Source organism: Ursus americanus, chromosome 13, assembly GCF_024610735.1.
Source record: "Ursus americanus isolate L20-20 chromosome 13, mUrsAme1.1.p, whole genome shotgun sequence".
NCBI classification, from domain to species: domain Eukaryota; kingdom Metazoa; phylum Chordata; class Mammalia; order Carnivora; family Ursidae; genus Ursus; species Ursus americanus.
Genome location: NC_142139.1, coordinates 21,641,845 through 21,666,927, shown reverse-complemented (window position 1 = coordinate 21,666,927; position 25,083 = coordinate 21,641,845). Strand labels below are relative to the sequence as shown.

Below are 25,083 nucleotides of genomic sequence, written 5' to 3'. Positions count from 1 at the left end.
TTTTTGGTTACTTTTGAAAATTCTAATATTTAAGATAATAAAAAGAAAATTAACCAATAAAAAAATTTAAAAAATCTTAAACCCAGTATGCATATGAAAAAAATATGTAGTAAAAATACATAAATGAAAGAATGCTGAGACTGCATTATTTTAAACACAGTCTTGTGGTTGTTTCTGGGTAGAATTGAATGAAGCACCAAAAATATCATTTTGTTAACCTACTTCTTCCATCTAGTGGCAAAAAGCAGTAAGAAACAATATCCCAGAAAAACACCATGATCAAATGGTTCTAAATGCCATTTCAGGAACTACTGAGAATCCAACATCCAAGGTTTAAGTTACAAGTATATTTTTAAAAAGTATAAAAAGTATATAAAAAGTATATTAAAAATATTATAAAAAATAAGTCTAGCAAATTGATAATGTTAAGCTAGGGTAACTGTCAAAGTCACTTAAATTCATATGTGTATTTGCACATTTTAACAAAGACTTCTGATACATATATAAATGTATATATCACACCCTGTACTAAATTGGGATGAATTTGTTTGGGTATATAGTTATATTTCTGGACCAAGTTTTAGATAACTATTTAGAATTCATTATTCCTCAACTGTAGGCACAGGGCTCCTGTGCTGTTATAAGCTTCAAGAGATATAATTAAGAGCCACTGAAATTGACCTATCCCATTGGAATTACCAGTCAAAATACTTCTGCAATAATTGTCAGTGAAATACTTTATGACGTGCAGGGTGGGGAAAGTGAGAAAGTTTAAAGGAGGCACAATCAGCTATTCTGCATTGTTAGAGTTCCTTCAAAGGCATTAATGAAAAATAACATGTAATGCACAGCATAATTGTACATTCTGTGCATTCTCAAAGGCCACCAGCTTATCCCTAATACATGAGGTTTAACTGCCCTTCTAAGACTCTGTTTGCCTCACTGCAAATGTAATTAATGTTTTAGAAGTTAAATGTGGGTTATAGAGAAATGGAAAAAATGTTCTCCAAGACAACAAGTTTTTCTCCTTCCCCTATTTAAGTGAGCCACGTAACATGGTCACAATTTAGAATGGTAATATAAATTAAGAGTTTGTTGGGGCTCTGTAGGTGGAGTGTGCAACACTTGATCTTGGGGTTGTGGGTTTGAGCCCCACTTTGGGCGTGGAGATTACTTAAAAATAAAATCTTAAAAATGAATAAATTAAGAGTTTGTCAACATTTAAAAATATATTAAGACTACATATGAGAAATGTATTAGTGAATATCATAATTATTTCAAATTCAATATATTTTATTAAAGGACTAACTTTTTGTTTCCTAATTTTCAAGAACAAAGAAACCCTGCCTTAACATCCTCAACCTCAAAAGCAAATATGAGTATAGTAGGATTGGCTGCAATGCAATGAAGCCCTAAGATCAGAGAATGGAAAAAAGTCATTCCAAAGCACCCAACCAATTTTTCTGTCCCTGTGTAATCTGAGTTGGAGTGAGGCTACAATATGGTTAAAAAAAAAAATTTGTAAAAACATATTTAGAGAACAGAGACATATTATATTTGGATAGAAAACATTCAATACTAAATGCCTATCCAAGATTTGAAACTCTATTCTTTGTAATTAAGGAGGAAGAAAGGACTGTTATAATTTGCACACAAATGTATCTGAGTTATTATATCCACTCACTCTTGTATATTTTTCTGAAGCCAACTTGTAATCATTAATTGATCATCTTTAACATGCAAAATATTTCTGAGGTACACCCAAGATTACAAACAAACAAACAAAAAACAAGATAACCTTAAAATATTTGGGGCTTCTAAGTGAAAGATTTTTCTTTGCATGTCACATACTTGCTTTTTCTTTCTGAACCTACACATTGTTTTAAATAAAATCCTAAGATATAGATGTGCTCCAGTTTTGACTCAATCTATTGGACTTTAATGTAGAATTTTTTACAGAACATCAAACCTCTTTGATTTACCCACACCAATCTGTATGTCCCATGAAACATTAGGTTTGATGCTGAAAATTCTTTAACAGTTCTAAATTGTTCTGCTAACCACTCACTAGCAAAAGGGCCTTTGGCATACAGCTTTCTTTCTCATCTTTTGAAATGAAATTCTTTTAGATGTTTCTACAAGTGCTCCTGAAAAAGTTTACCCCAATTCTATGAGTTAAATGTAATGCTTTCATAATAAAACCTCATTTATCTGAAACTCTAATAATTAGAGTAATTTATAATTTCTAGTAATTTCTAATAATTTCTAATTATTAGTTTTATTTATACTACATTTATGCTACATTTATTTATTTATACATTTACCAGTATAACCAATATCTCATTTCTCTATAATATCTAGTAGAAATTTTACTGCACCAGTTTTATTTCAAGCACATGGTGAAAAAGTAAAAAAAAATACTCAAGCAAACTTCTTCATAAGACAGGAAGAACTATGACCCTCCCTAACAAATAGTAACTTCCCTGCAGGATTGAAAAATGACAAAAATGAGTCAAATACTTTTTTGGAGCAGCATGCAGGGCCTCCACAGCATGCCACAACAAGAGTTAGGATCAAGATTGCCTTCACTTTTAAAAACTAAAACAAAAAGGGATGCTTAAGCATCCAACTCTTGATTTCAGCTCAGGTCATGATCTCACGGTAGTAAGACTGAGCCCTCAGTTGGGTTCCAAACTGGAAGTGGATCCTGCTTAAGATTCTCTCTCTCCCTTTCCCTTTGCCCCTACCCCCGAGTTCTCTTTCTCTCTCTCTCTCTTTAACTTAAAACAAAAGTGCATTTTGGACATTGTTTATATCTTAATATAACTTATCAAGCTTATGACATTAGATTTCATATTTATTGGAAAGTTTATGACCAATAATATTTACTATCCTCAGTTGTATTTATTTATTGATAATGGTTGTACTTATTTATTGATAATGGTGACAAATCAGTGTGGCAAATATATTGTCAGGAAAAGGTGGCAAGACCAATACCACATAGACTAACTCTGATAGGGACACTTATAGTCATTACAAGCAATGCTTACTTTTTTTAAAAGTTGTTTTTTCTTTTAAAATACCCAAGAATATTCTTAATGGAGGGAAACTGTTTATTGACTCATTGTATAAGTCTAGAGAAAAGATTTTTAGCAACTCTTAAGTAGTAATCAGCCTTTAACGTTTCATATGACATTTGTTACATCTTCTAAACTAATATTGGAACTAGATCTTCATTAACTAAATTATTTTCATTTATCCAAAATTATTTCTAGGACTTACCGGATACAAAACATTCTGCTTATAGTGTAGTGAGGAAAAGGCAAATTAGGCACAAGCCATGTCTCCAAGAAGCTCACACTTTAGTTGGGGAGATAACTGAATAGATAAGACAAATGTAAAAGTAATAAAGCACAATAAGAAAAGCATGCAGAGAAAAGGTTTTATGAAGTTTTTGGAAAGATATTTTACTAGCAACATAACACTGAAAGTTGGATAGGATATATGTATGTTATAAGGAAAAGATTTGCATTCATTCACTCAGTCATTCTTTCTTTCATTCATTCATTTCATGTGTGAGCCAATTACTCTACTAGGACACAGATTTAATTTGTCCACTCTGTGAGAGGAAACTAAGCAAGAACGTGTTGTAATTTCCTTCCCCACTAACCAGAATATAGCCATGGAATGTGGTAGAGTTCTGAATTTCTTCACTCTTGCATTGTAGGAGAAGTTCCCAGAAATCTGAAATTCAATGAACACCTCCAATTTTACATGTGTATATGTATATGTGCGTGTGTGTGCATACGTGTGTGTGTGTGTGTGTGTATGTGTGTATAAAAGGAGACAAGAATAAATTCAGAAGCATTTAAATGGTCAACTTGTAGGAGGACAGAGGGTTTGGAGTATTTTCTGAATGAAAACTACAGACAGAGGTTTAGGGAAATTAGAATATTTTGTATGGAGGTGGAGATCCATGCCCTACTCCTATGCAGATCCTTGGGACAGAACCTTTGACTGGGTGGGATGGAAATTCAAAGAGGCTGACCACAAAGAAAATAAAAGATTTCTATGTTCAAGCTTGAATAGCAAGCAGTAGAGTCATTAGTTCCAGGAAGCATATTGGTTTCTACTATCATAATATTTATTGTAACCAATGTAGATAGAAGAACATCAGACCCTTCCATAAATATTCTGCAATAGTAAAACTCTTAGAGTTCTTAAAACATCCCAGAAAAGGTAAAAAGACCTTTGAACCATGATTAGTACTGAGTTTCCTGCCAGCAGGCAAGTGCAGTCTGGAAATAGATTATCTGTTGCAGGTAAATTTTTAAAACTGTAATATTTCTTTACCCATGTTATAAAAGTAAAATTCATATCTGCTACATATTCAATTATTCAATAAATATGTGTCCAGTTCCTACTGTGTGTCGAGAATGGTTCTGGGGACAATCTCACTTGGAGCTTATAGTCTAGTGAGGGGAATATACATACCATAAACAAATGAATATTTATGATGCCAGGTGGTAATAGGTGTTATTAATAAAAATAAATCATAGTATATAAAATAAAGAATGAACAAGAAAGAAATTGCTATTTATACGATATAATCAGAGAAAGCCTATGTGATAACATTTAAGTAGAGATTTAAATTCAATTGAGAAAATTAGTCCCATTGGCATCTGGGAAATATGTGTTCTAGACAGAGTTAACAAGAGCAAAGACCTTGCAGCAGGACTCTCCTAGGTCTGTCTGGGGAGCAATGGACTTGATGAAGTTGGAATGGAGATTACGAGAGGAAAACTAGTTACACGTGAGGTCTGAAAGATAAATGATTGAGGCCAATGATTGAGATGACAAGCCATTGGCATTGTTGAGCAAAGGTGTGGCATGATCTAACATTATAAAAACAGTCTCTTGAACTTCTGCTTCTACCTACGAAAAAGTAATTGCTATGGGACTTGTATATGGGACTTGCTATAAGACCTGCCATAAACAACTAGAAAAACTAGATAAGATATAGGGAGCCACTATTGTCATATATTAGACAACATGCAGCACAAGAAAGGAAAACAAAGTGAGCCCATAACTACTTCTTGCTTTTGGCCTGGAAGCAATTTCCAGAACTCAAAACAGAGAGAGTTTTAAATAGTCTCATAAGGATCAATCCGGCAGAGTAATAGGATATCACTTCTGATAGTAGGTTATAAAAGACTGCAACTTCTGTTTTAGATGCACACACTTGCTCTCCTACTCTCTTAGATTGCTTGTTCTGGGGGAAGTCAGCAGCCCTGTCAGGAAGCACCCTGTGGAGAGGCCCAGAGGGTACAGAACTGAGTGTCAACAGCCAGCTGAATGGGCTTGGAAACAAATCCTTCTCCAGTCAAGGCTTCTGATGAAACTGCAGGCCCAATCAGTAGCTTGAGCATAATCTCATAAGAGACCTTGAGTGAGAACCAACCAGTTAAGACATTTCCTAATTCCTAACCCACAGGAATGGTCAGATAATAAATATTGCCTTAAGATGCTAATTTTGGGAGTCATTTTATATGCAACAGTAGGTACCTACAACCATACCTGGAATGAAAATTTAACTTGATAGGACTGATAGCAGATCTGACACTGCAAATGACAGTTTCAGTGAATGTGAAAACACAATAATAGTAACTCTCCAAAATAAAGGCATAGAGCAAAAAGACTGGGGGGAGAAAATGAATAGAATCTCAACAAGCCATGTGACTAAAACAAGCAGTCTTGATTGAGAAGAGGAAGGCACAGGAAAAGTATTCTAAAAATTAATGGCTAAAAGTTTTCCACATTTTATTAAACTCAGAGATCTAAGAAGCTCAACAAAACCCCAATTAAGATGAATACCAAGAAATCCACACCCTGGCAAATCATAAACAAATTCCAAAAACCCAGTGATAAAAGGAAAATCACAAAATTGAGTGAATTAATTTAAAAAGACACATTACAAACAAAAGAAAAAAGATAAAAAGATAGCATACTTCATCAAAAACAACACTAACAAGAAGGCAATGGAATTACATCTTTATCATACTGAAAGAAAAAGCCAACCTAGAATTCCATGCCCAGTGAAACTATCTTTAAAAAATTAAAATAAAGACTTTTCAGACAAAATTCTGAGTGAATTCCTCACAGCATACCTATACTCCAGTAAATGTTAAAGGAAGTTCTTTAGGCAGAAGAAAATGATACCAGATAAAAAAGAAACTTGGATTTCAAAGGAATGAAGAGCACTAGAAATAGTAAATATGTAGGCAGACATACAAAACAAACTTAGTTTTCTCATTTTCAAATTTTTATAACATATAGTTGACTAATTCAAGCAAAAACAAAAATATTGTATTGTGGATAGAAGACTAAAAGAATGTATTCTAGCAGTAGATTGTATTATGAATTCAAAGAATAGATATTACAAGACATCTACTCTTTGAATGACACATTTAAGAAAATTAAAAGGCAAGCCAAGCCATAGACTGGGAGAAAATATTAGCAATCTGTAAATTTGTCTAGGGACTTATATCCAGAATATATTTTTTTAAAAACAGCTCAATTTTAAAAAGACAGAAATGGGCAAAATATTTGGACAGACACTTGACAAAAGAAAATATACGAATGGCCAAGAGGCACACAGAATTATTGGTCAGTCAAGAAATACAAATTAAAACAATATTGAGAAACCAGCACACCCACACTTGAAGGTCTAAAATTTAAAGAGTGACAATATCAAGGTTGGTAGGAATGTAGAACAAGAATCCTCAAGCATGTTGTTACTATAAAATGGTAAAACCACTTTGCAAATAATTTATCATTTTTTAGAAGCTAAATATACTGATACCATATAATCCAGTTCTGTTAGACATTTACTGAAGAGAAATAAAAGCTTATGTTTGCAAAAATACTTGTATACAAATGTTCGTAGCAGCATTACACAAAATAGCCAGAAATTTGAAGCAACCTGAATGTCCATCAACAGGTGAATCAATAAATAAATTGTATATCCATATGATGGAATAGTACTGAGCAATAAAAAGGAACAAACTATTGATACATGCAACACATGGATAAATTTCAAAAAACATTATGCCAGTGACATGCCAGACACAAAAACCTAGGATCATAATGTACGATTATAAATATATAAAATTACTAGGAAAGGAAAAACTGTGGGGACAAAAAAATAGATTAGCTGTTGCTTGGGTTTGAGGATGGAAGCAGGGATTGACTATAGACAGGCACAGGGGATATTTTCCAGTGATCAAATTGCACATTTAAAAGAGTACATTTTAGGGGCACCTGGGTGGCTCAGTCCAGTAAGCATCTGTCTTTGGCTCAGCTCATGATCCTAGGGCCCTGGGATGGAGCCCTGTGTTGGGGCTCCCTGCTCAGTGGGGACCCTGCTTCTCCATCTCTCTCTGACCCTACCCCCTGCTTGTGCACTTTCTCTCTCACTCATGCTCTCTTGCTTGCTCCCTCCCTTTCTCAAATAAACAAAATCTTTAAAAAAATAAACTTTAAAAATAAATAAATAAATACATAATGAGTACATTTTATTTTATGTAAATCTCACCCAGATAATGTTGCTTTTAAAAAGTACATTCTGACTTCTGTGTAGAGAATATACTTAGGTGGTGGCAGGGGAGCAGAGCAAGGGCAGAAGCAGGGAGATCAGTTCAGAAACTACTACAATAACCCAAGGTTGCAATAATCCAGGGAAGATGGTAGTGGTTTCGGCCAGAGTGGTAGTAATGAAGGTGTTAAGAAGTTGTGAGATTCTGGATACATTTCAAAAGCGGAGACTAGAAAAATGGACTAGATTTGGGTCAAGCAAGAAAAAGTTTTTGTCCTGAACTACAAAAGGCTTGCCATTTAAAATAAGATAAACTTGAGGAATATCAAGAATAGTGGCTGAAAAGAGTTCAGTTTGGGGCATGTAAATATAAAATGCTCATCAGACAACTTAATGGCAATGTCAAGAGGTGTATATATTCAGGAACACGTTAAGAGGATGAAGATATAGTTGTGGGAATCATTAGCACATATATTGTATTTTAAATCATGATATTGATTGAGGTGAATAAGAGAGGGAATATATAGAAAGAAGAGTTCTAAAGATTGAGTCTTGGCAAATTCCATTTTTAAAGTTTGCAAAGAGAAGGAACTAGCCAAGAAGAATTAGAAGGTGAAGTGAGAAAGTGATATCCCCAAGACAAATGAGGGATATCTAGAAGGGAATGAGCAACACTGTCAAATTCTGACATATGCACAAATGATATCTAACAAACATAAGGTTAATGCAAATTATCTAACATACCATTTCTCACCCATCAGGACAGCAAAATCTTGAAAGTGAGATAACATACTCTGTTGAAGATGCTGCGGGATAACAGAAACTATCATACTTTGATGGTGGAAATGCAAATTTCCCCATGGAGTATAATTTTGTACTAGCAAAACTGTACAGGCATTTGCTTTTAGACTCAGAAAATACCTTTCCAAGTAATTTATTTCAAAGATAAATTGGCAAAAATACAAAAGTCTTTGTAAAACAGCAAACTATTTCTTCTTTTACATGGGGATGTCTAGGTGAAAAGAAAGTGATCCAGGGGTGCCTGGGGTGGCTCAGTTGGTTAATCGTCTGCCTTTGGCTCAAGTCATGATCCCAGGGTTCTGGGATCAAGCCCAGCATCGCGCTCCCTGCTCTATGGGAGTCTGCTTCTTTCTCTCCCTCTGCTCCACCCCCTCCCCCCGCCCTGCTTGTGCTCTAGCTTCTTAGTTGCTCTCTCTCTCAAATAAATAAATAAAATCTTTAAAAGAAAAAAAAAGAATGATCAAGTCAAATCTCCTTATAAATCAAATCATGACAAATCTGGCAAAATATGTGCTAGCAAGAGATTCCTTACCTATGGAATGCTTTTAGCAGGATGTATTTGGTTAGCTTAAGATTGATTGTGATAAACAAACAAACAATCAAACAAACCCAGACTTGGATTTATGGGGTATGGATCCTTGGAAAATATCATATAAGCAGTGTAATAATTCAAATATAAAATAGAGATGGTTATTGACTAAAATATAGCCCCCTTTGGTGTTAGGTCCTATAGCTGAAAACATGGGTCATGCTGCCTTTGCCCTTTTTATGAGGGATATTGACTAAGTTCACACTTTACCCAACTTTAATTGGCCATGCTGAGCACCTCAGGAATTGGTTGAATCCTCCTCAGTAGTAAACATTAAGCAATACAAAATTCTAGGAGGGCAACAGCAGATCACACTTCTAATTAAGGAAATGGCTGAGGAAGCAGTTTTGATTCCCATTAATTCCCTTTTTCAGCAGTCCTAGCTACCATATAAAAGAGAAAGTTCCAAGTGATGCCTGGATGGCTTAGTTGGTAGAGCATGTAATTCTTGATCTTGGGGTCAGGAGTTTAAGCCCCAGTTGGGCCTAGAGCTTACTTAAAAAACAACAACAAAAAAAAGAAAACATAGAAGTTTCCAGAATGTTCCTAAAGGTAAACAATAGACTGTCAAAGATCAAACAAAGTAGTTCCATAGATTGCTTCAGTTACATCTAATATGGTGAAGACTATATAGGAAGTACAACAGGCCAAAGGGGCCTGGTATGCATCTAAAAAATAATGCCTTCTTTTCAACCCCGAGTTCAGAATCCTGCCAGACACAGTATGCCTTTTTGTGTAAATGTGTAATGGAAATCAGTATAAATTTACTGTACTGCCATAGCAATATGTAAATTTCCTGACATATTACCACAGTCTAGTGAGTCAGTATTTGGACTTACCCATTAAAAGCAAATAAGTACACTACATAGATGCTATCATGCTAACTGACTCCTCAAAGGAAAGTCAAGAGGAGTGAAAAACTGTAGTCATTTTTATGACAAATAGAGGATGGCTGATAAATCCAGCTAAAATTCAAGTCCAGCCCAATCTGAGAAATTCCTAGAGCAACCAGAGATATTCCTTAAACTGTGATAAATAAGTTAGTGTCTTTCAACAGACCCTTCCAACAAGCAAGGAATTCACAGCTGGGAGGGCTATCTGTGTTTTGGCAAAATCACATTGCTCCTATTAAGAATACTGTTAGCCACTATCTCAAAGTCGTTAAAAATAAGTCTTATTCCAAGTGGGGTCCTGAGAAGAAACAAGCATTAAAAGATTTACAGAGGTTGATGGCACAGGGAAACCCACTAAGACCTCATGATCCAACTGATTATGTAAGAATATCCACCTCCTAGGATATTTGCAGCTGTGAAGCCTTCAGAAGAAATCAAATAGTGCTACTCCACAAAGACCTCTTGGATTTGGATTTGAAAACTAACTGTGGCAGTGGTTTATTAAAGTCCATTTGAAAGACATTTGCTAGCTTGTTACTGGGTATTTAGTCAGTAGCCTCAGACCACAGAAGGGTATTAGATAATTCTGAGGCTAAATATCAATCATGTCTTGTATGATGTCAGTGACCCAGAGTAAATGCTATATGGTAGAGTGCCCTAAAGTGGGAAGTTCAGGGGGAGTGCACTGAATACATAAGCAAGCTGCTCATCCATCCAATGAGAGAGCCCTTTAAGAATTTCCATTTCCCATATCACTCTGATAAAGCAATTGACTAGTTCACTGATAGGGGTTCCTGGCTTGAAGACCGCGTTACTGTTTGGAAACTGCCAACTATGTGCCTTACTGATAGTAAAAAATAATTGAGGAGAGATGGAACAGAAAAGTGTGAAAATTTGGCAGAGTTGAGAACTGCTAATTTAGTAGTGTGAGAAGAATTAGGCTCCTGGTCTCAGAGGAGCATTTTTACAGACTCAGGGTTGTAGTCAACAGCAAATGGGTCCTGGATCACTAAACAATAGAGAATACCCTTATGTGACACTAGATTAAGTAAATTTCTGTGAGAATTAAGGAGAATTAAAGCAGGTCATATGGATGTTCACAACAAACCAAAACAAAACAAAACAAAACATCCAGTTTCCAACTTAGAGGGGAGATTGGAACACTAAAGTAGATGCCTTAATCCAATTCCTAAGTTACCTATCTGGTAGGTATGCATGTTCAGATACAGTAGCAACCTGTGTCATCCCTAGCAGGGCATCTATAAAAACCTGTACTATAACATCTGGAACAAACCAAATGGGGTCCAGAATTTATTGAACAATGGACTCTAGGGACCACCCTTATAATGGGGAATGCAGTATATGAGAAATCACTTCTTTGGGAAGAAATAGAATAATCTGTAATATTAACTGATCTGTTATGACAAACATTATTTTAACCACAATTCTACATCTGTATGGTGTAACAAAGGATTTTTAAGTTTATTTATACAATTAAGTAAAAAGCAAGTTATATGTAAACAATGATTTGCCAACATGAGAAAATATGCTGGGAAGCCGAATTAAATATCCCAAAAGATGTAATACTTACAAAAACTGATTAGTCAGAGAAGGCAGTAAATTTGGCCTTAGAAGAAATATACACTGAAGCTAAATGCTTCCATTGACGTATTATAAAAGGGTTCAAATAACTGTGGATAAAAGGAGGAAAAAAGTAACTGAGTTGGTAAAAGAAATTAAAAGGTCTATGAAGCTGTATGGTCATCATTAAGGTATTTTGTAAAGGGAATTCTCTACACAGCAGCTGCTGGTCTGTGATGTATTTCTCTCTGATTACCAAGAGAACATTTTCTGGGAAAGAAAAAAAGATAGGTGTCCCCATCTAATCTTGTAAACAGGCTGATAACTGACTTCTGTTGGCTAAAGATTATTTGCTAGCAGGAGTGTTCTTAACTGTGGAATTCTCTTAGCAAGACTGTTCCTAGAACCTATGGATTTATAAGGCATTGCTCCTGGGAAAATATCACATAAACCCTTTACCAATCTAAATACAAAATGGATATTTCATAACTTAACCCCTCTCTTATTATGTGAGATCATTCATAAACCTCATTTAAATTCCTCACCTATTACTGGCCAGAGAAGATGTCCAGTGCAGAAAGGAAGGGCCAAGGTAGCCACAAAGGATAGACTAGATTTTTCTCTGATTTGCCTGAGTCTTTTGACTGTTTATATCCTTGAACATATTAGTAAATCTGGGTAAGACTGTTTATTTATGTAAGTCTACTTTGACAGTGCAATCTTTTCTGTTAGCTACAGTATGCTAAATTTATATCTAAGTTGGAAGAAGAGAATATGACTATACATATTTGCTTATATTAAAAAATGGTAACATAAACTATAAATTTTGTTAATGGTAATCTATAGAGAGAGGGAGGTTATATGGTAGAGGGAACCAGAATAGAAGCCAGACTTTTCCAGGTATATCTTCATTTGTAGATTTAAATTTGGAAACTCACAAATATTTTAAACTATTGTAAAAATGCCCCAAAAGTGAAAGGGGAATGAAACCAATGAACCTAACTGTATATTGAGTTTGGTGGCATAATACAATGACAGAAACTACTTTCAACTGACTTTAAATACAGAAATTTTCTATCTTTCCTTGGTGGGATATACTCTAAGGTCAAAAACAATAGCAAAAACAAAAATAATACACCCTTTAAACCCTTCTTAGTAATATTGTTGCTGACAGTATTATTTTGTTCAGAGTCTATGATGCATATTGTAGGAAAAAGCAAATGAGAAATTATGTTAAAAACACTGAAAACATATTTGGGTTAGAAGGGGAACAAATATTAAATAGGAAGTATCAATACAAAGTCATGATGTATTTGCTCTTTAAAAGGCCTAGAGGTGTGCCTGGGTGGCTCAGTCAGCTAAGTGTCTGCCTTCGGCTCAGATCATGACCCCAGGGTCCTGGGACTGAGCCCTGAGTCAGGCTTCCTGCTCAGTGGGGAGCCTGCTTAAGATTCTGTCTCCCTCTGCCACTCCCCACTGCTCATGCTGGCTCTCTTGCTCTCTCTCTCTGTCAATAAAATAAAATAAAATAAAATAAAATAAAATAAAATAAAATAAAATAAAATAAAAAAATAAAATAAAATAAAATAAAATAAAAAATAAAATAAATAAAATAAAATAATAAAATAAATAAAATAAAATAAAATAAAATAAAATAAAATAAAATAAAATAAAATAAAATAAAATAAAATAAAAGAGTGCCCGGGTGGTTCAGTCGTCTAAGCCTCTGCCTTTGGCTCAGGTCATGATCCCAAGGTCCTGGGATCAAGCTCCAAGTCAGGCTCCCTGCTCAGGGGGGGAGCCTGCTCCTCCCTCTTACTCTGACCCCCTCCCCCGGCCCCCACTATGCTCTCTCTCTCTCAAATAAATAGATACATAAAATAAAATATTTTTAAAATAAAAGGCCAAAAAAAAGCCCAAAACAGCCCATTTGCAATGGACACCCTTAATGTCCAAATAAGTGGAATGTAAATATCATTTGCCACTAAGAGAGACAAGACTATCTGGAGAAATGGCTAGCTCTATATCTATAGCAGGCAATGTGCAAGATGAACCTGGAGCATCTTGCCATACCAGGAAGTAAATAAGCTATTAAAGACTATTAATTAAAGTCATGTCAAAAGATTTAGAAGCCACCGTAAAGAGATTCCCATTGGCCAAAGATGGAAAACACTGACCATTAATGAGAAATTTGCAATGGATAGATATACTAAACTATTTTTAAATCCATGAGTTCAGAGAGATTTTTTAAAATTTCAGTATAATTAACATATACTGTTATATTGGTTTCACATGTACAATACAGTGTTTCAACAATTCTATGCATTATTCAGTGCTCCTCATGATAAGCATACTGTTAATCCCTTTCACCTATTTCACCCCACCACCACCTCCCCTCTGGTAACCATGTTTGTTCTCTATAGTTAAGAGTCTGCTTTTCAGTTTGTCTCTTTTTCCCTTTGTTCATTTGTTTTGTTCCTTAAATTTCACATATGAAAAAAAAATCCACATTAGTGAAATCATATGGTATTTGTCTTTCTCCAACTGACTTATTTCACTTAGCATAATACTCTCTAGATCCATCCATGCTGCTAAAAATGGCAAGATTCCATTCTTTTTCATAGGCTGAGTAATATATATATATGAAATATCACATTTTCTTTATCCATTCAACTATGGATGGACACTTGGGTTGCTTCCATAAATTGGCTATCATAAATAATGCTACAATAAACATAAGGAAGAATACATCTTTTTGAATTAGTGTTTTCATATTCTTTGGGTAAATACCCAACAGTGGAATTACTGGATCATAATGTAATTCTATTTTTAATTTTTTGAGGAAACTCCATGCTGTTTTCCACAGTGGTGTACCCAGTTTCCATTCCCACCAACAGTGCACAGGGTTCCTTTTGCTCCATGTCCTCAACAACACTTGTTGTTTCTTTTCGTCAATCTGACAGATGTAAGGCAACATCTTACTATTGTTTTGATTTACACTTCCCTGATGATGAGTGATACTGATCATCTTTTCAGGTATATTTTAGCCATTTGCATATCTTCTTTGGAGAAATGTCTGTTCATGTCATCTGCCCATTTTTAATTGGATTATTTGGGATCCTGGGTGTTGAGTTCTTTACATATTTTGGAGATTATCAGATATGCCATTTGCAAATATCTTGTCTCATTCCATGGATCATCTTAGTTTTCTTGTTTACTGTGCAGAAGCTTTTTTATTTTAATATAGTCCCAATAGTTTATTTTTGCTTTTGTTTCCCTTGCCTCAGTGGGCATATCTAGAGAAATGTTGTTACAGCCAATGTCAGAGAAATTACTGCTATACTCTCTTCTGAGATTTTTATGGTTTCAGGTCTCATGTTTAGGTCCTTGATCCATTTTAAATTTATTTTTGTGTATGGTGTAAGAAAGTGGATCCAGTATCGTTCTTTGGCAAGTAGCTGTCCAGTATTCCCAACACTATTTGTTGAAGAGAATTTTTCCCATTGCATATTCTTGCCTCCTTGGTTGTAGATTCGTTGACTATATAAGTGTGGATTTATTTCTGGGCTCTCTTCTGCTCTATTGATCTGTGTGTGTGTGTGTGTGTGTGTGTGTGTGTGTGTGTGTGTGTGTGCCAGTTCCATACTGTTTTGATTCCTATAGCTTTGTAGTATAGTTTGAAGTATAGGATTGTGATACCCTAAACTTTTTCTTTCTCAAGATTGCTTTGGCTAACCTTCCATGATTACACTCAAATTTAAGGATTATTTGTTCTAGTCCTCTGAAAAATGTTGTTGGTATTTTGATAAGATTTGCATTAAATATGTAGATTGCTTTGGGTAGTATGGATATTTCAACGTTATTTGTTCTCCTAATCCATGAGCATGGAATATCTTTCCATTTGTTTGTGCTATCTTCAATTTCTTCCATCAATGTTTTATAATTTACAGAGTACAGGTTTTTCACCTCCTTGGTTAAGTTTATTCCTACATATTTTATTATTTTTGGTACAATTGTAAATGGCACTGTTTTCTTAATTTCTCTTTCAGCTACTTCATTATTCATTATTAGTGTATAAAAATGCAACAGATGCATGCTATGATTTTGATCTTTTTGAATTTGTTGAAACTTGTTTTGTGGCCTAATATATGATCCTGGAGAATGTTCCATGTATACTTGAAAAGAATGTGTATTCTGTTGTTTTGGATTAAATGTTCAGACTATATCTGTTAGGTCCATCTGGTCCAATGTGTCATCCAAAGCTACTGTTTCCTTGTTGATTTTCTGTTTGGATGATCTAGCCATTGAAGTAAATAGGGTGTTAAAGTTCCCTACTATTATTGTAGTACTATCAGTTACCTTCTTTATGGTTGTTATTATTGTCTTTATGTATTTGTGTGCTCCCCCACCGGATGAATAAATATTTACAATTCTTGTATCTTCTTGTTGAATTGTCCCCTTTATTATTATATAGTGTTTTTTCCATTTATGATTATGTAGCGTCCTCCTTTGTCTCTTGTTACAGTCTTTGTTTCAAAGTCTATTTTATGCAATATACATATCACTACTCTGGCTTTCCTTTCATTTCCATTTACATGATAAATGCTTTTTCATCCCTTTACTTTCAATCTGCATGTGTCTTCAGGTCTGAAATGAGTCTCTTGTAGACAGTATATAGATGGGTCTTGCTTTTTTACTCCATTCAATCAACTTGTGTTTTTTATTTGGAGCATTTAGTCCATTTATATTCAAAGTAATTATTAGTAGGTAAATACTTATTGCCATTTTGTTGTTTTATGGTTGTTTTTTGTAGGTCTGTTCCTCTCTTCTCTTGCTCTCTTCTCTCACAGTTTGCTGGCTTTCTTTACTGACATACTTGCTTCCTTTCTCCTTATTTTTTGCATATTTATTATAGGTTTTTGATTATACAACATCTTACGCAAATAGCAGTCTATATTAAGTTGATGGTCACTTAAGTTTGAGCCCATGCTAAAAGCACCAAATTCTTACTCTTCTCTTTCCAATGTTTTAGGTATATGTAGTCATACTTTATGTCCTTTTATTTTGTGAATCCCTTAATTGATTTTTATAGATACACTTAATTTTACTGCTTTTGAGCTTCTTACTTTTCTTACTCTTGCTTGTGATCTTTCCTTTCCACTTACAGAGCCATCTTTAACATTTCTTTTTAGGCTGGTTTAATGGTGATAAACTCCTTTAATTTATATTTGTCTGGGAAACTCTTTATCTCTCCTTCTCTTCTGAATGATAATCTTGCTGGATAGAGTATTCTTGGTTGCATGTTTTTGTTCTGTCAGCACTTCAAATATATCATGCCAGTCCCTTCTGGCCTGCAAAGTGTCTGCTGAAAAATCAGTTGACAGCTTTATGGGGTTTCTCTTGTATGTAATTTTGTCATTTTAATTGCTATGTGTCTTGGCTTGGACCTCCTTGGGCTGATTTTATTGGGGGCTCTCTGTGCCTCCTGGATCTGGATATCTGTTTCTTTCCCTAGATTTGGGAAATTTTCAGCTATTACTTTTTCAAATAAATTTTCTGCCCCCTTTTTTCTCTCTTCTCCTCTGGCATCCCTATAATGCAAATATTATTATGCTTGATGGTATTGCTTTGTTCCCTTACTCTATTTCCATTTTTTACTATTTTTTCTCTCTCCTGTTCAACTTGATTGCTTTCCATTACTCTGTCCTCCAGGTCACTGAGTTGTTCTTCTATTTTCTTTACTGTACTATTTATTCCCTCTTGTGTACTTTTAATTTCAGTTATTGAGTTCTTCTTTTCTGATTGGTTCTTTTTTATATTTTTTATCTCTTTGTTAAGGGTCTCTCTGAAGTCCTCCACTCTTTTCTCAAGTCCAGTGAGTATTTTTATGACCATTACTTTAAATTCTCTATCAGGCATAATATTTATCTCTGTTTTGCTTAGCTATCTTGTGGTGATTTTGTTCTATTCTTTCATTTGGGATATATTCCTTAGTCTTGTCATTTTATCTAATTGTCTGTGTCTGTTTCTATGTGTTAGGAAAGTCAGCTATGTCTCCTGCTCTTGAAAGCAGTGGCCTATGAAAAAGAGGTCCTGTAGTGTCCTGTAGCACAACGTCCTCTGTTCACCAAAACCTGGCACTTCAAAGATATCTCCTATATGTGCTGCATGCACCTTGCTACTGTGACTAAGCCAGGTTTGCCTTTAGTCCACTTGTCTGCAATGGCTCTCTTTGCCTGTTACAGGCAGTGTTTGGACCCTGTGTTGTTAGTGGGCCAGTCAGGGGCTGCCTTGGGCTTGAGTTGAGTCAGATCAGGTATTTTTCAGAACTGCAGTAGCACCAAACTGCAGGGCACTCTCCCTGTGTTGTCCTCTGAGAAGCTTTCATTGGTGGGCGGGGTCTGCAATCAGACCACATGTCTGCCCCCAACCCACTGCTGAAGCCACAGTCAGACTGGTGTGTGTGGGTATCTTCACCTCTTCCTGGGGCAAGAGTTGCTTTGGCGTGGGATTGGCTCCTGTTGGGGCTGCTTGAACACTGCCAGGCTCGTGGCCTCACTTTGAATGGATTCTTGCCAAGGGCATGTTGGAGGGTGTGTCTGCAGGAAAACAAGGGGTTGGGGGATCAGTGACAGCAAGGTCTGCATAGGTCTGCTGTGGGAGGGGACCTGAAGGTACCTGGGAAAACTCATGCCAAGGCTGGTTGGTTTGGAGGTAGCAGATCTGAAGAAACACATGGAACAGGATGTGCTGTTAAAAAGCTAGGTAGAGAGTGTTTTCAGTGCACTGATTCCTGCAGGTGTCCATGTGGGGACTGGGGGTCAGGGGAGGGAAATGGCACATGCCAGCTCCTTTGCTCTTGGAGAAGTCTCCTAAAGTCCCCTGCCCCTCTAATACATGCTCTGAGGTTATTAAATAAATCTTCCCATATACCCCAGGTATTTTTCAAACTGCTGGGTTTTTTGTTTGTTTGTTTTCTGTATCTCAGCGGAGCTGTTTGTTGTGTTGTCTCTTTAAGGGTGGGGGCTCAGCTTCTCCCTCTCCCTTTGCCTCCCCACCATCCTCACTGGAGTTCTCTCTCTCTCTCTTAAATAAATAAATTAAATCTTCAAAAAAGAAAAAAAAAAAAGGTGATGGGGACTGTTTCCTATTGGCCTCCAGGTCTCCCAGAATGGAACCTGCTGATTTTTAAAGTTCCAAGTATTAAGCCCCATTGATTTAAAAACTCATGAAGCCAGGCCTCTCTGGTTTTCAAAGCCAAATGTTATGGGGATTCATCTTCCCAGTGCAGGTCCCCATGCCTGAGGTGAATGGAGTGGGGTTTGCTCCTCTCCCCTCTCTGTGCCCATGGTGTCCCTTCCTTCTGTGGACAGTCCTACAGATCTGTTTGGCTCCCAACTGTATCCCTGCCCCTCCCACCCTCTTTGATGTGTCCTTTCTCTACATCTAACTGTGGAGAGTCTGTTCTGCCAGTCTTCAGGTTGTTTTCTTGTTTATTTACACTGATGTGGGTGCTATGTAGTTATATCTGTGGGACAGGTGAGCCCAGGATCATCCTACTCCACCATCTTCCCTGGAAGTCTGAGAGATAATTTAAAAAATCTCATTGGTCATCTTTGGAGATTGCCATAGAACCAATTATTCATAAAACTGCTAAATAAAAAGAATCAAGCATTTATCCTGTAAAAACAGTGTTTCTTGGTATCCAAATAGTTGAATTGGGATCATTTTTTTAATAGAAATATTCCAGCTAAGAAACATGTAGAAATGACAAAATTGGATTATCAACATTTTACAAGCCCTAATGAATTTATGAATTCAGGCAATGGTCATCAGTGGCTCCTAATATCACAAAATGGAGGCAACCAGTCATTATGCATCTCCTGACAGAAGAATACAACACCATCTATGAGATATTCTTACCAAAAATTGAACCTGATTGTAATTAAGCTTCTAGATGTAATTCACAGAAAATACAGGAAGTAGATGAAAGCATGGGAATACAATTATCAAAACCCAGGCTGCAGAATTTTCTTTGAGAGAGAGACCTAGAGAGAAGGAGCAAGAGAAAGCACAAGCAGGAGAGAGAAGAAGGCTCTCCGCTGAGCAGGGAGCCTGACATGGGGCTCAATCCCAGGACCCTAGGATCATGACCTGAGCCAAAGGCAGACGCTTAACCAACTAAGCCACCCAGGTGCCCCCAGACTGCAGAATTTTCTAAACTATGAGGGAAATGTCTAGGATAGTGGCAAAAATCGGACTATTTTCTCTTGCACTGGACTTTGTGGTTTGTCATTTTGAGACCTGTAACACCCACAGTCATTTCATATGCAAAAAGAAGCTGTCTTTAGTCGAAGATGACCTGGAAGATGACAGAGCAAGAAAACCCCAATATAAATGGGTCTAGAAACCTGATGACAGAGTGTGATTATCAACCTCTACATCAAATGGCAAAAAGCCTGTCATATCTTACTGTTTAAGCTGGTTTGAGCTAAACTTAGTTTTACTGGTAAACCAAAACTTCTTAATTTATAGATTAGAAAGGGAGCTATATACTGTGAAAATGAACCACTTCCAATGAAAAAATTTACAATTTGAGGCTCTATATACGCAAGTTCTATCTATTATCTGTCCATCCATCCATCCATCCATCCATCCATCCATCCATCCATCCATCCATATATCTGTTTTTATTTTCAAGTAAAGTAAAGTAGCAGGCTGTCTTTCTTTCCTTAGTTTTTAAGCTGCACTGGAGGCATGTTTGAAAAGTAAAGTAGCAGGCTGTCTTTCTTTCCTTAGTTTTTAAGCTGCACTGGAGGCATGTTTGAAAAGTAAAGTAGCAGGCTGTCTTTCTTTCCTTAGTTTTTAAGCTGCACTGGAGGCATGTTTAAGTGTAAGGTTCCCTCCAAATTTTCTCCAGTCATTAATCATTGAAAATATTTTGGATATTGACTAGTGACCCAAAAGATAATACTGTGAAAAACCAAAGCATTTAAAACTGGTTTCTGTAAACACTCTAAATTGATGGATCTTGAACATTTGTGACTAGATTCAAAGTAAGAACAAAACTCTTGAAACAATGTATACATGTAATAAATGTGAGGCACTCTGATATCTTCAATTCTATTTAATTATTTGTGTGTTACAACCCACTATACAGATTCCACAATCCACTCCCCAAGAGGTTTGCAACCTGCAGTTTGAAAAGTCATCAATATAAATTACTTCATTATTTTTGAAAGAAGATGGTCCTCTCAGAAAGGAGAAAGATACATTGTCACTATGGCAAACAGTAAAATATTAAGGACAGGAAAGCAAACATTCACCATTTTTTAGGTTTTCTACACAAGTAGTCTACAAGATTATTTAGAATAAATTACTGCTAAATGACTTCAGTTTCTGATATGTACAGATAAAAGGTTATTATAGTTATTGCAAGTTACTCAAGGGTGTGATTTGGTTGCCAAAGTTTTCAGATCTCCTGAAGCTTGTCTTTTGATCTTTGACAAAAAACAAGTTAATAAAAGCATTTATTATAAATGCAGCCTCCATTTTCTGCCTCTTTAATGTTCTCCTACACTATGATTCATTCCCTAATCATGACAAATCCTAAGAGGTCTGCATTCACATTAGCCACTAGCCCACCACCAAAATACACCTGTGACAATGACAAATTTTCAGGTGTGACACTGCTGTAATACATAATACCCAGAGGGGCCTGTGGAAGAATGTGTTTCTCTTGGCAAGTAGTTTATTAATAAGAAGTGGCTTGAACATTCATCTTCTCAGTGAGTATACCACATAAGGTGAGATTTGTACAGATACCCCTCACTTTTCATAGATTAATAATTTCTGGTTTCCTATATTCTTCACACATGTGTAATCTTAGCTCTAGTGATAACTTTTTACTATTCCTTATATGAAAAATGATAGTTGGTGATAAATGCTTCTGATTGTCAATTTATAAATTTGCTCTACAAGAGCAAAATTAGGGTAAGAAATGATCAGACAGTGCCCAGGAAGGAAGATTTAACAAAAAAATATGCTGCCCATATAAATCTTCAATTAGAAGATTCATTATGCAGATATACTCATCTTAACATGCAAATACTACCTCTAGGACTTAAGTCCAAAAATCCATTAAGTACAAATTAACCTAATGAAGTCACTGCTCTGGTAGGAATTAATGTGAAACATAAAGATCCTTGTGCCTTATGCCCATTACCGTAAATCCATCCACATACCTGTTTCCCAAACTTCCTTGCCTCCCAACTTCAAATCTTATCCTGACCAACTAGCCAAACCATTTGCCGGGGATCCTTAAATATGTGTACTTAAGGACATTTCTCCACAACACAAGTAAATGACAAAGTAGATTGCTCATGACTGCTCACTAGGCTTCCGCTTCATCGCTGTCATCTGGGGCCTTTCCTGAATGGATCTGTAGTATGGAAACAGTTCACTTTCAGCTAGTACCAACATACCAAGATAACCCATTAAGCTTATCTTTTTCCCTCCTCTGTTATTTGGTTGTGGAAATCTTCCCATGAAGTCAAGTGTAAGTTGAGGGAAAGTCATCCATGCAATAGAAGTAGGTGACATAGAGCTCTGGGACATCTATTCATGCAACTTATTTTGTGCCCTCTGGACCTTGTCAGACAGGATCCTGAAAGTAGTACTTCCATCATATGATGGACTGTTGTTGTGCTCTCTTGACCTTATGACTTGGTATATTTGATAATACCTATCTCATGATAGATAGCTCTGGTCATAGTCACTTTTATGTTCCATGCTCAGGTACTCATTCTTTACTAGAAGCCAGGGACATGACAGGAACTTCTTTTCAAATATTCTTAGCTAAGAAGGCATCGCATTGCTCCAGAAGCCTAAAGAGTCTACACTATATCTCTCCTATTGGGGCTTTCCGGAGCCTCTATCCTACATCCTTATTCACCACAGAAACCTTTAGCGTTATCAGATCTAGTGGGTGACAGGGCCAATTGCACCATGGCTAAAACTGCTGCCAAATCCTCTCTTGCTCCTAGGAATGACCTCAGGGTGGGGGGGTGGACCTATTGAACTTATATGAAATGTTCTTAGCTAAGATTCCTTTGATCACCTGGTCCCCAGGTGTCCCATTCTAATAGAAGGCCATAATGGCAATTCAGGTCCCTATCAATGTCAACTCAGTCACTAAATTTACTGTATTCAGCAATCCCAAACATCTTAGTAGTCACCTTCTTCAGACTAGAGTTATTCTAGTTAAATGTCCACATTTCTCTATGGGGAGGAATTAGGAGAATATTTATCATATATTCTTAGGGTAACATTTCTGGTTATTTCATTAAGGGGACCCAGCTTTTCTTTCAGTCAATAGGCTCTGGGTTTGAAAACTGGATTAGATCTACAAAAAGGGTGACAAACCAAAATGATCTATTCCAAGAGCTGAAAATAGCCTACTGCTCACCAGCTCTCAATTTTTTTTTCTGGTTTATAAGTCAAGATGGCTAGCTACCCATATCACTCTTAGGTACACCTGGGACTATTAGCTAAAGTCATGGATATCTGATGTTAATGCACTCTGACTGCCACTCCAGCCTTGCTGCTCATTATAGTAATAGAATGATAGTGCTATAATAGAATGATAGTGCTCCCCTATTCTATTTTCCTCGAGGTAAAACAGTCAAATGGTGGGTTCTCTGGTCTCATATAACACTATACATTTACAGTCTAACATCATGACATTATCATCTCTCCAAGCCTTTGACCTTTCCTCAATACTCCACCAAGCCAATTTTAGCATTTCTGCTTCATGTAGTACAAGTCACCGTTTTATCCAATTTCAAGAATTAGCTTGGTAGCATATTAAGACAAGTTCCAGGTGTCCATGTCAAGATTTAAGCCCCAAGTTTAACATCCCATGTCAATAAACTTTTTCCCTTTCCAGCCACAGATAGTGACTTTTCTAGATACACATGTGCTCCCCTTGTTCCAGGTCCTGTATCCTTTCAGGGTGCACAATACTTCTCACTCCATGTTCTTATTATTTCCACCCCCCTTGGGAAGTTTTGCAATCTGACCCTCATTTTAAGTCTGGCGAGGAGATGGCATATTTTGAGAACAAGTATTATTTATGAGGTACCTGTTTCAGGTGAGGTTTTGGGGAGAAGTGTCAAGGCAAGTTGTAGATGATTGCCTCCAACAAGAGTAAGGGGAGCTGCTTCTGCCAGCCCAGTGAGTGAAGGAAAATCTGGGGTTCAAGATATACCAGAACAGGCTCATTCACACAATGGTCCCCATCCCAGGTTTCAGGATCCCGCTCTTTCTGTAAGAGACCCCTCATTTCAAAATAGGAGACCTGTCAAGGCTCGGTATTCAGTAGCATAGCTATTCTCATTATTAAACCCTGAGTTTGAATTTCCACATTTTTTGTGTTCCAGATGCTGTAAATAGGGCTTTTCAAATACTGAGGTGCATTTTTCTGATGCTTGCAGTATACCTTGAGCTTGTAGTTGCCTAGTTTCTTCTCGAATCTCCCAAAAACTTTATCAAAAAGCAATCAACTCCACAATTCCACATTTTACAGACTTCAGAATTAAAAAAAAAAATGTTGTATCAGACATTCTGCCAGTGCAATTGTTGTCTAGGTGGGGACAGAGATTCCTGGTTCTTCCTATTCCACCATCTTCCCAGAATCCGTTCCAAATTCCAAACCGTTTTTTTTTTTTTTTAATTAATGGAGAAATACCAAATAAAATTATTTCAATGTCAGAGTTATTTAAAAAAGAAAAGCCGTCAACTTCACAGTCCTTGTTATTACCACTGTCTGCAAGACAAGTGCTACCTATCACTTATACTGATGTTTGACCTTCATCTGCTCCTCAAGCCAGTCTACCTCTGGAGAAAGTCTTTATAACTGTGATGTTACACCAGGTTCATCACCACCACCAGAGGCGTCCCTAACACTAATTGCCCCAAGAATGATACAGTACCTGATTACCATCCTGATGGACTACTTCTAGAGACACTTCAGGTAAAAATTGACTTGGCCTGGGTTCCCCATAAAACAGGCATGGAGCAAGAGCTTGCACATAGGCTGATTTTGGTAAAGTAATTACAAACAGGAGTAGGGAGGTAGGAAGAGCAAAACAGGAAATGAGGAAAAGGCAATATGACATGTGTTATTAGTTGGCCATTGCAGCTGCTATCAGTTGGCAACTGGAGTGTGATTCCTTTAGTGACCCTCTGAGGAGCTGTGTGGAAGGGACCTCAAAATTGCCAACTTGAAGAACAAAAGAGAGGAGTATTTAACTACTGCCCCCCATTCTCCTTGTTCAAGAGTTGCCCCATGGGGTATTAGTTCCCTCACATATCCAGGATAGTCTATGTGTGAGGATGGGTAAGGGGGTTCTTGCATGGGTTCCACACAGCTGAGGCAACAGCAAAGCCCTGGTGCAGGAAACAAGGGGTACACAGTGCAGCTAAGACAAGGTGCTGTGAGTTCACGGAGTACAACTGGTTGCTGGAATAAAAATGTTAGGTTTAGAGGACGAGAAGAACTTTCCAATAGACAGTAGGATAAGAGCTCTAATAGAGCAATGTTAAAAACTATGGAAATTTAAATG

At 36.6% G+C, this 25,083-nt stretch overlaps 1 protein-coding gene across 4 annotated transcripts in view; it reads right to left on the bottom strand.

The window, feature by feature from the left end:
* The window catches only part of C13H4orf33 (chromosome 13 C4orf33 homolog), a 153,174-nt gene that overhangs the window by 103,172 nt on the left and 24,919 nt on the right, over positions 1–25,083 (bottom strand). Inside the window, exon 8 of one of the 4 annotated variants that reach the window (XM_045798978.2) lies at positions 13,301–18,057. The exons of 2 other annotated variants lie outside the window; for them this stretch is intronic. The gene's annotated coding sequence lies outside the window, so the exon portion shown is untranslated. Of the gene's footprint in view, positions 1–13,300; positions 18,058–20,215; positions 21,900–25,083 lie in introns of those variants that run through there. One more of the 4 variants, XM_045798980.2, reaches the window with a different exon arrangement.